This window comes from Populus euphratica, unplaced genomic scaffold, assembly GCF_000495115.2.
Source record: "Populus euphratica unplaced genomic scaffold, PopEup_1.0 scaffold271.1, whole genome shotgun sequence".
NCBI classification, from domain to species: Eukaryota; Viridiplantae; Streptophyta; class Magnoliopsida; order Malpighiales; family Salicaceae; genus Populus; species Populus euphratica.
The window spans coordinates 657,000-668,705 of NW_011499926.1; the positions used below are offsets into that span (position 1 = coordinate 657,000).

At 32.3% G+C, this 11,706-nt stretch overlaps 1 protein-coding gene and 1 pseudogene across 2 annotated transcripts in view; one reads left to right on the forward strand and one right to left on the reverse strand.

Moving 5' to 3' along the window:
- Window positions 1-3,171, forward strand: part of LOC105135754 (S-adenosylmethionine synthase 1-like) — an 8,999-nt pseudogene extending 5,828 nt beyond the window's left edge.
- A 3,190-nt stretch (window positions 3,172-6,361) lies between these two features.
- Window positions 6,362-11,706, reverse strand: part of LOC105135701 (TMV resistance protein N-like) — a 25,250-nt gene continuing 19,905 nt past the window's right edge. Inside the window, exon 3 of one of the 2 annotated variants that reach the window (XM_011040716.1) lies at window positions 6,362-6,571. The gene's annotated coding sequence lies outside the window, so the exon portion shown is untranslated. Of the gene's footprint in view, window positions 6,572-8,946; window positions 9,091-11,706 lie in introns of those variants that run through there. The other variant, XM_011040719.1, reaches the window with a different exon arrangement.

Sequence of the window (11,706 nt, forward strand, 5' to 3'; positions counted from 1 at the left end):
ATTTATTTCAACCTTATAGCCCATGTAAAAGAGGAATGAATTTAGCATTATAAGGAATCCTAATTAGCTTAAGAATTCTGACAATTTCGGTAGGAGTGGGGAAGGATAAAGAGAGCAGGAAATGGCTGAAACAGGGTTCGAAAAAAAATCTTTCTTTCTCCTCCGCTTTTGTCAATTTTCTAGCAAACATGAACTACACTCCTACACTTGGTTCAAAATGGGTATACACCATCTCTAGCATGTGGGGTCCAAAATTGAGTACCAACAGAACCTATTAATTATAGGTTATTCCTCTAAAATACTTTTTTTCAAAATAAAAATAAAAATAAAAGCTAGTAACGTGGAGAATGCAGGCCGGGAAATCAAGTTGCAATTTTTGGAGGAATTTCAAGACCTAATTGTACCCCATTATGCCAAAAATGGACAAAAAAATGCAAATTCAAGGTCAAATTAAATGATTATTGGACAAATTTGCATAAAAATTAAGTCCAATGACATAACTAAAATTTTAATAGGCCAATTTGATTTAATCATGGGCCAAATTAAATTTTAATTATGTTTAAGAATTAATTTGGGTCCAATTGAAGGATTTAATTAAGTGCAAAGACTTAATTATACTTTAAATGGGTCAAATTAATTTTATTTGGGGCTTAATTTGTGAAAACTTAAGTTTGGGAGCTTAATTTGGGCTTAATTCAGAAGATTAGAATTTTAAGAGATCAAATTTAATTTTTATCTAGTTAATTGATTGAAATTAGGGGTCAAATTGCAAGAAAATTAAAGTTTTGAGGTCAATTAGGGGCTAAATTGATAAAATCCGAGACCTGGGACCATATTGTAAAAGGCGCGTAACTTCGGGGTTCCAATTGAAGTATAGCAAAGGCTTAATTGCATTAAATCCAAAGTTTAGAGTCTATTAAGGGTTCAATTGAAAGAAATTAGAAACTGGAGGACTAAATTGGAAATCAGTTCAAATCCCTAATTCAACCCAAAACGGCAATGTTTTGAAAAAAAAAAAAGGACCCGACGATGCGTCGTCTAGTCACTGTTCATTGTCTTCTTCTTTTACCTAGGTAAAGCTGGTCCAGTTACCTACTTTACAGGTACATTTAATACACCTAACGTCCACCAAATTTTACCAAACTTGCACAAAAATGATCCCCTCATGTTCCTCTACATCTCCATGTGAATACTTCAGTCTAAATGACAACCAATCGACACTGGCATAGGCCTAAATATGCTAACTCAGACAGTCTTTTCAGCAGATTTGACAGTGCACCATGCCTACTTTGAGCCAACGGTTGGGATCCTTCCTAAAAGAATTAAGGGCTGAAATTTTTACCACGGTGCAGAAGAGATTACCCTCTTTCACCACCTATAAATAAGGGATGAGTTGATAGCCTGATGGAGGAGAAAATTGGATCCAAAATCAGAGAAAAACCAGCCACCTCCCTTGTTTTTCTTCTTTTTCTGCCGCCTCTCTCTCTCTCTCCTTTCTCCTTCTTAGTCGCGCCTTCAGCCACCACCACCGCTGTCACTGTCAGCTGGACAACCATTCTCTCCACCACACTTCTCCCTCTCTACTGATGCTTCTTCCTTTTTCTCCACAGCAGCAGCAGCTCATCGACACCACCATTTTTGTTTTCTTCCTTCTCCAGCACCGGCAGCAACAACATCAGTGTCGACCTCCACCTCCACAACCGGCTTTACCACCATAATTTCCATCAACCCTGCTCCTCATTCGTGGCAGAGCAGCCACCGTGACCTTCTCTCCCTTCTCCTTCCAGCTTTTCTCTCTCCTCTGCAACTTTTTCTTCTTCCTCCCACAGCCGACTCCAGCCGCCATCACCTCAGTCAAAGCCTCTTGAGCCACTGGCCAGACATCCCCAGCAAGACCAAAGACCCTTACCACCTGAGGTGGTTCTCCTCCCTGCATCGCCTCTTTCTTCTTCGTCGAGGCCGCTGCATGCAAAATCCATTTCTGCATGCAACGGCAGGATAATTAACATGCCTTTGGGTCGAGCCAGTTTTGGCCCAGCTCAAATGGTTGGGTTGATCCGGCCCAGCCCCTTTTAAAAAAAACAAAAACAAAAAAAAAATCCAAAACAATTTTAAAAATCTTTTGAAAAAAATTTGTGATTTTTCTCGCATATTTTTCTACCACATTTGTATAATATCGGGTTATATATTTACACTGTAAAATAAAAATTCAGTATTAAAATACCTATTTTTCTCCGAAATATTTCAAAAAAAAATAATTCAAAACATTTTCAAAAAGAAAAATATTTTATTGTATACGGCCAAATCCTAAAAAATTTCCAAGCATATTTTTCAAAAAAAAACAAAAATTGCATCTTTTTCATGTTTAAAAAAAATGGATATCGTAACCAGTTTATGATTATCCATTAGGATTTGACCAACATGTCAAAAATCTTTTCCCAATCTTTTTTTAGAATCCAGATGTAGACTTTAATATTTTTAGGGTGTGAAATTACACGATAAAATACATCATCAGATATTAAAGGTAAAAGATATATAAATGTGATGCTAAAATTCAGACTTTAGAACGGTTAAGATTTAACCCAATAAAGTTGAGACTTTCTCATGAAGAGAGATCTACATTGAGCCTTAGAAAAGACCAACGAATATAAACTCGACTTAGAAAAAATAATCAAACAACAATGCAGCTTATCTTAGGTATTGTGTACTGGGGTGATGCGTCTTTCCCTTGCACAATCAGTCCTTTACTCAGACTCTCGTAGACTATAGGTTTCTAATGACCATAATACTAGATGACAACTCCTAAATTAATCATAATTTTATAATTAAATCCAAAAAACCCTTCCCAACACACAACATCCCTCATCAAGAGGCACGATAAGAGCCTCTGCCATCGCCAGACACTCGCGCACCCACGACAGTTGGGGTGCACATGGTGGTGGTGCCTTCTCCGGCAAGGACCCTACCAAGGTAGACAGGAGTGGTGCCTATATTGTTAGGCAGGCAGCCAGGAGCATTGTTGCAAGTGGTCTTGCTCGCCGATGCATTGTTTTAGTCTCTTATGCTATAGGTGTGCCCGAACCATTGTCACTTCTTGTTGATACATATGGCACAGGAAAGATCCCAGATAACGAGATGACCTTGCCTGAAATATCATCATCTTTCTACTAATTAGTTGCTGAACTCTCTTGTCCGAAGCATAGAACCAGAAAAGTACTCTCTGAATTCAAATGATGATATAGCAGCATTTTGATTGGTTGATAATGAGTAAATGTCTCTTTTCTTATAAGCCAAAGAAATTCATAATGGCAGAGGAAGCAACCTATAAACTGAACAGAGAAAGGCACAGAACCAGCATTGACGAGGCTATAAAACCTCCAGAAACCTCAAAGACTTGATATGAATAACAATCCCCACGAGCACTTCTTAACAATGAAGAAAATATCAGTAAAATGAAATGATTGTTTCAGAAGTTTCTACACTCAGATCATAAATTTTCTTGGTTTCATTTCTTTTCCTCACGCACACATATCATATTTCTTGATGTGAAAATTTGGATTTTTTTTATCAGATTTCTTGTGTTTCTCGTTTTTAAGGAGAATGATTCTATAGGTTTGGACTTGATAACATGTGGTTGGTATCTGTGTATCTTTCCGAGATGATGATACTGTTTATAGCTTCTTTGATGGCTTATACATACATGATGACAGATTTTTCTATATCAGAAACCGTGAATGGATTTTGTATGTGTAAACAAGCTTCTTGCATTGCCTTCAATCTCTAGCGATAAAACCTGTTGAAATTTAAATACTATAAATGAAAGAGTATTAATAATTAATTATACTATAAATGTATTGTAGAAAATAAAATAAAATAAATTCAATGATAATATATCTCTTTTAAATACACGATTTTAACTCATTGAATGCAATTTAAATACTATATAAATGAAATTAATTTTAATAGGAAATTGGTCTCAAACATGCTGCAAGTGCACGCATATGGGCAAATGTGCCATGAATAAAAAAAACCAATACCTTTGCTCCACCTTGGGTTACTCGAGAGGGCAAATATCACGCGCTTCAACTGCGCTTGGAACTTCAAGGCTTCATTCAAATCTGACCAGATGTCGTCACTGTCGGAAGAAATTATATACTACTGTGCTCATGACCCAACAAAGTTGAGCCTATATGAACGGCGATGTGGCAAATTATGCTCATCTGGTTTGTTTATGCAGCCACATGATGTTTTTAAAAATATATATTTTTAAAAAAAATAAATTTTTGATAATTTTAAATATTCTTTGATGATATTAAAAATAAATTTTTATTATCAAATTTAACAAAAAAAATCCCATTTAGATATTGAAATGGAAAACTTGTATATGCTATTTATAGTTTTTAATTATTTTTTATTTGACCCATGTTATTTTTGTTAAATAATATTTATATAGTCTTATGTATTAAAAATAAAATAATACTTTTAGTTTAATTTATATATATTTAAGTTAAGATTAAGCATTTATAATATATAAATTATTTAAAATTCTAGTTTTTTTTATATCTGATTTTAATTATTTTAATAATTTTAGCATTTCAAATTTTGATATTAAACTTAAATTATTTTTTTTGTTTTAATTTTTGAATGTTGAGAGAGAATAAAAAAAATCACTAAAAAATATTAAGAAAAAAAAAGTGGTTGAGTGTAAACATTTCAGTCACAAAAAAGAGTTATTTTAGTGTCAGTTGGTTTGTTATTTTTACAAAAGTTTAATAAAGGTAGTGTTGATGTTTTTTATTTGTCTAAATTTTATTTTTAGAAAGATTAAAGGTTGTTTTAAGATTGAAAGTTGGTTTTCAAAAGATTTTAGAGTATTTTCAAGTAAAACAAATATTAAGTAATAGATATTTAGAATCCCACAACTCAAACTTTAATTTTTCAACAAGTAGAAGTGACCAGAAACTGATGTAAAGGATGAAATATTGTTTGTCCCAATGGATCAATCATCTATTTACAATAAAATAATTAAAGCAGATGGCGCTATCTAAAACCAGAAGAAGAAAAAATGATATGTGGAGCTATAATGTTATCGCCAAATATGTGGCCTGACCCCAATTTTTTTTTACTTTTAATTAATATTTTTATTTAAATTTTAATTAATACCTTGTCTATTATTTTTTTAAATTGTTTGGTTGACCTTTTTAAATATTAATTAATTTTTTTAATACTATTTTTTTTATTTCATAATGTTTCAAAGAGATTATTATAATTTATATTTATTTTTTTCATTTTACATTTTATATAAATAAACTATATTTACGTAACATGTTTATAAAAATAAAAATAATGTCCTTAGTTGCTAGAATCAACTTCTAATAAATAATAAATAAAATAAAATAGAAAATACAAAGAGTAGTTGGGGTTAAATACTTGCATTTTTATTTATCTTTTACTTTACTACAAATATTAGCCTTTTATTTTAGTATTTAAATAGCGTTAACAATCATTTTTTGATTTGTTGGTTCATATAGTTTTTAAATTTGTTTTATTAAGCACAAACAATATCTTTTTATTTTTATATTAAAAAATCATGATACTTAAATATATTTATAATACTGATATTTTTTTTACATTAAAAATTAACTTAGAATGCTGACCATGACATATCATGTGTTATAAGACTAATACACACACGCACGCACACCACCTTCTAAGACTAATTATTAGCTTAATTTTAGAAACTTGTGTGATGACTTTTACACATGCCATGGTTTTTTTTCTATTGTGGTATTTATAAAATCAATGATAAGTTTGTTGATTAAAAAAGCTTGTTTTTTTCTTTAATGCACTTTTTTCAGTTTTACGATTCATACTTACAGAAATTTTATTCTTTCGTATTGTTATTCTCTTGTGTTAAAAAATAATTTAAAATTTTAGTCGATATTGAAGGTTACTCGAAATTAGTTGAGAAGAACCCTAAGCATGCACTTACTTGTAGCATTCAGATGTCAGAGGATCACTCAGACTTGACTATGCATCATCTCATTTTGAGCTGAAAATTCTTGAAAAATGTTAAGTGTCATGAGGATGGATCCAAAGATACAAATTGGTAAAAAAAGAGAGAGAGAGAGAGAGAAGCATTCATTGAAGTCCAATCCTTTCATTAATTCATCCATCTGCTTTCACAAAGTTGGTGCGCTGTGGGACCTTTCTTTGCAGCCTTTCGTTCTCATCATCCGACACATATCCACGTGCTTAGTTCCTATTGATTCACACTTCTGCTTTACCCCGCCCCCCCTCTCTTTTTATTTTTTTTGTCTTTCTTAGATTCGTAGACAGTATCATATGCTTTTATCAACGAGTGGGTCTACAATCTAAGAAAGACAAAAAAAATAAAAAGAGAGGGGGGGTCTGAAAGAAAGACCTCCACTCTCGTAAAAGACCAAGAAAATATGAAGGTGGGCTGAGGGCCGCCGACAGTGGTAACGAGGACGGAGGGGCCTGAGGCTGTGAGAAGTTGAGTTTATCTGCGATCTCTTTAACAATCGACTCTATGAACTTTGACTCATACCTGCAAATTAACATACATTCAAACAAATTAAATCACGGATTAATTTCCTAATTCCTCATCAGATCAACATAGAAGAAGAAGAAGAAGAAGAGACATATACAGCAAAAAAAATCAGCTTGGAATACATCGATGCAAATGGATGGATGCTGAATTGACAAATTAAGAAGCACGGCCACACTTGTACAATATCCACGTCTCAAGGTTTCTTCTATCCTCTGCAGGTCTAGTATTGTAAAGGTTTAACTTTTTAAACTGCCAAGATTCTGGTCTCCTTCCCAGACTTGGCTTGACCTTGCTAGATGATAGGTCAGCTTCAAGCTCAAAAAGGGTTCCGATCAAAATTTAATTACAAGGCAATCATCTCACAGACATCCATCCCTATGTCTAACCTTTTAGCATGATGATTAAGGCAGCTCGAACCAAGAAGAAATCAAATTGTGAACAAATTAAGTTCCTAAGAGAATGCTATGTAGATAGCCCGAGTGATAAAAGGATGACCTACGTTCCCATGAATCATCTTTTTTTAACTAAATACAGCGTAAACAAAAATGAGAGTTCATGGATGCTGTCGCAGGGAATTTAAAGGTGCTCTCTAGCTTGAAACTTGAAAGTCATTTTTTAGCTGTTGTTTCTGCTTGTTCTAGTTTTATAGTTTTATGGCTGTCCTTATGCAACTTAACCAGACCATATATGATGATGATTAAATGTCCAGCATGAGGTGATACCGTCAGAGATTTTCAATGCACAATCCTAAGAGTAGCATTGAAAAGTGCTTGGTCGGTCTTTTCTAGAATAACATGAAAAACAAAAATAATTACATTTGAATTGAGGCTAGTTAACGAACCCGCCCTTGTTTATCATCCTCATATCCCGTTATTGTTTAAAAACATTTTTGTTGGAAAATAGTTTTTTTTTAAATAAATTCGAAAATAATAAATTAATTTTTGATATTTGATAATATAACAACAATAAAATGAAAAATATTTTTCAATATTTATTTATATCATAAAAAATAGACTAAAAAATAATTTATTAATGTTTTATTTTTTTAAAATTTATTAAAATAATAAAAAAACAAATCTTACAAATTAAAAAGTTGAATGAGAATAAAATTAAAAAACAATAATTTCATAAATTATCCTAAATAAAATAAATAACAATCAAAATAATAAAAATCAAATCTAAAAATTAAAAAATTAAAAGATGAAGAAATTAAAATAATAATAATTGATATTTTATAAATTATTTCAAATAAACTAAGTAACAATCAAAAGAATGGGATCAAATTTAATAGATAAAAATTTTCAATTAAAAAATAATAAGAGAAAAGCAAATAACAATTATAAAAATAAAAATCAAAGTTAATATAAAATTTAAATTCTAAAGAATGAAATTGAAAAATAAATATTTAAAATAATATATATAGTAATCAAAAATTTGAAGACCAAATTTAAAACGCTAATGATTAAAGCCTCAGTAATGAAATCAAGGCAGAGTTGGATTTCTTTTGTTTATTTTTTGGCATTTCTAGAATGGCTTCAATGTTTTTGCTTCACGAAAAGAAAAGGGTTATCAAAACATTCCTTTCCCTATACGTCATATCAAACACAGCCAGAGGGCACTGGACGTAAAACAGACAGTTAACTGAGATTACTAGCAGTCTAGCACCATGACAATTGAAGTAAGGCATCGTTTTCAATATGTTGGTACCAACTGCATGCTTTTTATTGACATTTGAACACCTAGAGAGGTTAAGAGATAGGAAATCTTTAACAAAATCTACTCGGAAGAGAGATAAGGAATGTGCAGCTTCTTGGATCCAAATCAATAAGCTTGTCTCGATATTGAATCGGTGAAGTAACCTTGACCATATTAAACTTGTACAACAAAATTGAAGATTCAATCTCTCAAGGTTAATTTCTAGCGTGTGAGAAAATCTGGCATGGAAAGGGTCTCACAATTGCTAAGGCTGGCATATTTTAAATTGATAAGATTCTTGTTTCGTTTCTAGATAATAGCTAGTTTAAATTTCTCCAGACAAAAACTGGAATGCAAAGATCTCAGGTCAAAACAATTATTCATCCCAACGCAGATATCTCATCTCCTAAGAAAGGAACTTGACGCCAGCCATGAGGAAGGTGCACTTTACACTTATTTTTAACTCCAGAATTATAAATCCTGAGCAATCTAAGTTTGGATTTCCTTGCAAAGACTCTGGAATTTAATTTACTTTCAAAACTAATTTTTGAAATGTCCAAGAGCATCCCTTCAATGTCTTCATTTCTCTAGTAAATTGCAAGATTTCTTTCATTCTCGTCAAACTCTTTTCCCCTGGGATAGTTGGCTGTATTAGTCTCGTGCAATCACGGTTCCAGTAATTGAATGTCTTCTCACATGTTAACTAGCACGAAAAAACCTCCTAGCTATGTGGCTCAACAGTGATGTTCAAGTATGGAATGATCAAGGTCAAATTAAGTATTCCTAAATGCTTAGCTGATTCAAAAATATAAGCTATCGATGTCATAACTTTTTAAGGAAAAAAGAAGAAGTTAGAGCTTTAAGAAATTGGAATGTGAAATTCAATTACTCTAATATAATTTTTCTACTTTTAACCTTTATAATTTTTCTACGTTTAACCTTTACCATTCATGTATGTATAAAAACCTTCAGATTTTTAATTTGTTCCCTACAAATGGAATTCTTCCTGTTCGAATTAGTGATGTTAATTGTTCTTTTAAAAAAGAAAAAAAGCTCTCTAAGCCCGTATTCTCTGGACTTTGATGAACAGATAACAGCTTGGAAAGGAATTGGTTATATACCTGTCTTGTTTCCCCTCCTTTCCTTTCAGGTCTGCAGCTTCTTTAAGAGCCGCCCTCCAACTATCTACTCTAGCCATTTCCTTATGGAAGCTTTTTTCGTGTTTAGCAAATGCTTCTTCAAACAACCCTTTCTGTTTCCTGACATCCGAAGGATTAACGTTGTAAAAAACGGGAAACACAGAGAGCCCAGTTGTTCTCCTAGCATCCATGATGAGCACAAGCTGGTCCAGGCACTGTGTTGAAGAAGCGTAGTCTTTAGAGAACACAACAACCGATATCCTGGATTCCTGTAAGCTTTAAGAAATTGGAATGTGAAATTCGATTACTCTACTATAATTTTTCTACGTTTAACCTTTACCATTCATGTATGTATAAAAACCTTCAGATTTTTAATTTGTTCCCTACAAATGGAATTCTTCCTGTTCGAATTAGTGATGTTAATTGTTCTTTTAAAAAAGAAAAAAAGCTCTCTAAGCCCGTATTCTCTGGACTTTGATGAACAGATAACAGCTTGGAAAGGAATTGGTTATATACCTGTCTTGTTTCCCCTCCTTTCCTTTCAGGTCTGCAGCTTCTTTAAGAGCCGCCCTCCAACTATCTACTCTAGCCATTTCCTTATGGAAGCTTTTTTCGTGTTTAGCAAATGCTTCTTCAAACAACCCTTTCTGTTTCCTGACATCCGAAGGATTAACGTTGTAAAAAACGGGAAACACAGAGAGCCCAGTTGTTCTCCTAGCATCCATGATGAGCACAAGCTGGTCCAGGCACTGTGTTGAAGAAGCGTAGTCTTTAGAGAACACAACAACCGATATCCTGGATTCCTGTATCGCTCTCTTGATATCAGACTTTTGTCCTGTGTAAATTCCACCATCTCTAAAAGTTCGAATCCCAGCATAATTGAGGTCTTTGTGGAGATGATCAGCAAAAGTCTTGCCAATTTCTTGGTGGTTAAAACTCAAGAAAACATCATTAGCCTTTCCAGAAGGGAAAAGCATCAAGAGATTGATAACTGAGAACAAACACATTGGACTGGTTGGTGAATTCATGATGAAGAAACTAGAAGGATGAAAGTTTCCGATGGGAATGGAGTGAAACGGCAACGCTGGGAGGATTTTCAGGGTGTGATCCGTCAGGCTGCTGGTAACGAGAAAGGAGCGAGGGTTTTTTTTTTCGTTTCCTAGGTCAAACTAGTGCGCCCACGTCCCAGATTTGATATGTATTGATGTAGAATTGGGTTTCTTTTGAAGAAACAGGGCCTTGAGTCCATCAAACGGAAAATCAAAACCTAGGTCCACAGTCACTTTTTTTAGTCGAGATATTTTTTTTAATACTACTGTATAACTATTTATAGTTGTAGTATGTATAAACTAAAAGTAGTGATTTTATATTCTGTCACTTTAGATCTCAATAGTGATTCAAAAAAAAATTCAATTTGATATTTCAATTTTTTTTTACGACCAAACCCTTTTTACTCCCATTTAATAACCAATTGCATATTATTTGAGAGATAGCATTGAATTGAAAAATAGAAAACTAAAGTGATAAAAATAAATAAAGTAGGTTATAGCTTTGACATTTTTTTATGAAATTCATTTTAATCCCTCTTATTTTTAATTATTAGTTAATTAGTCCCTTTAAATTTTAAAAATTTAATTTTAGTTAAATACTTCAATTTCCTCCTTTTCTTCGATTATTTTTTGGTAGAGGAGAGAGGAACTCGCAAGATTCCATGCAAAGCAAGAAAGTTATCAATGGTGATGATTTTAGCTATTAAAATAATTAATTTTTTTTATTAAATGATTTCATATGATAACAGAAATTCAAATTAATTTTTTTTTTATCTTTATACCAAAAAAAATCCGAGCCCAGAAATATTTTTTTTTTTAAGGAGAGGAGCTCGCAAAATTTCAATGCAGAGCAAGAAAGTTGTTAATGGTGATAATTTTAGCTACCAAAATAATTAATTCTTATGTCAAATGGTTCCAGGAGTTCAAATTAAGTGTTTTTTTTCACCTTGAAAGCACTTAAAAAATATCTGAGCTTAGAAATATTTTTTTTTATTTCAGGCTGATTTTGAATTTTAGAACAACTTTTAGTGTTTTTTAAGACCATAAACTAGTTTAACAAGGTTTCTAGAATATTACATAAGTATTTTGTGTTAAAAATAGAAAGATAATGAGTTTCGGATCAAACAAATAGAAACACTATTTTTCTAGTGTAGGTCAAAATCTAAGTTTTAAGTGAAGGTTGTTCTTTTAAAAAAATAAATAGATCAAATGACATATCACCTATCTTATTAACTTTAAAAAAAAAAAA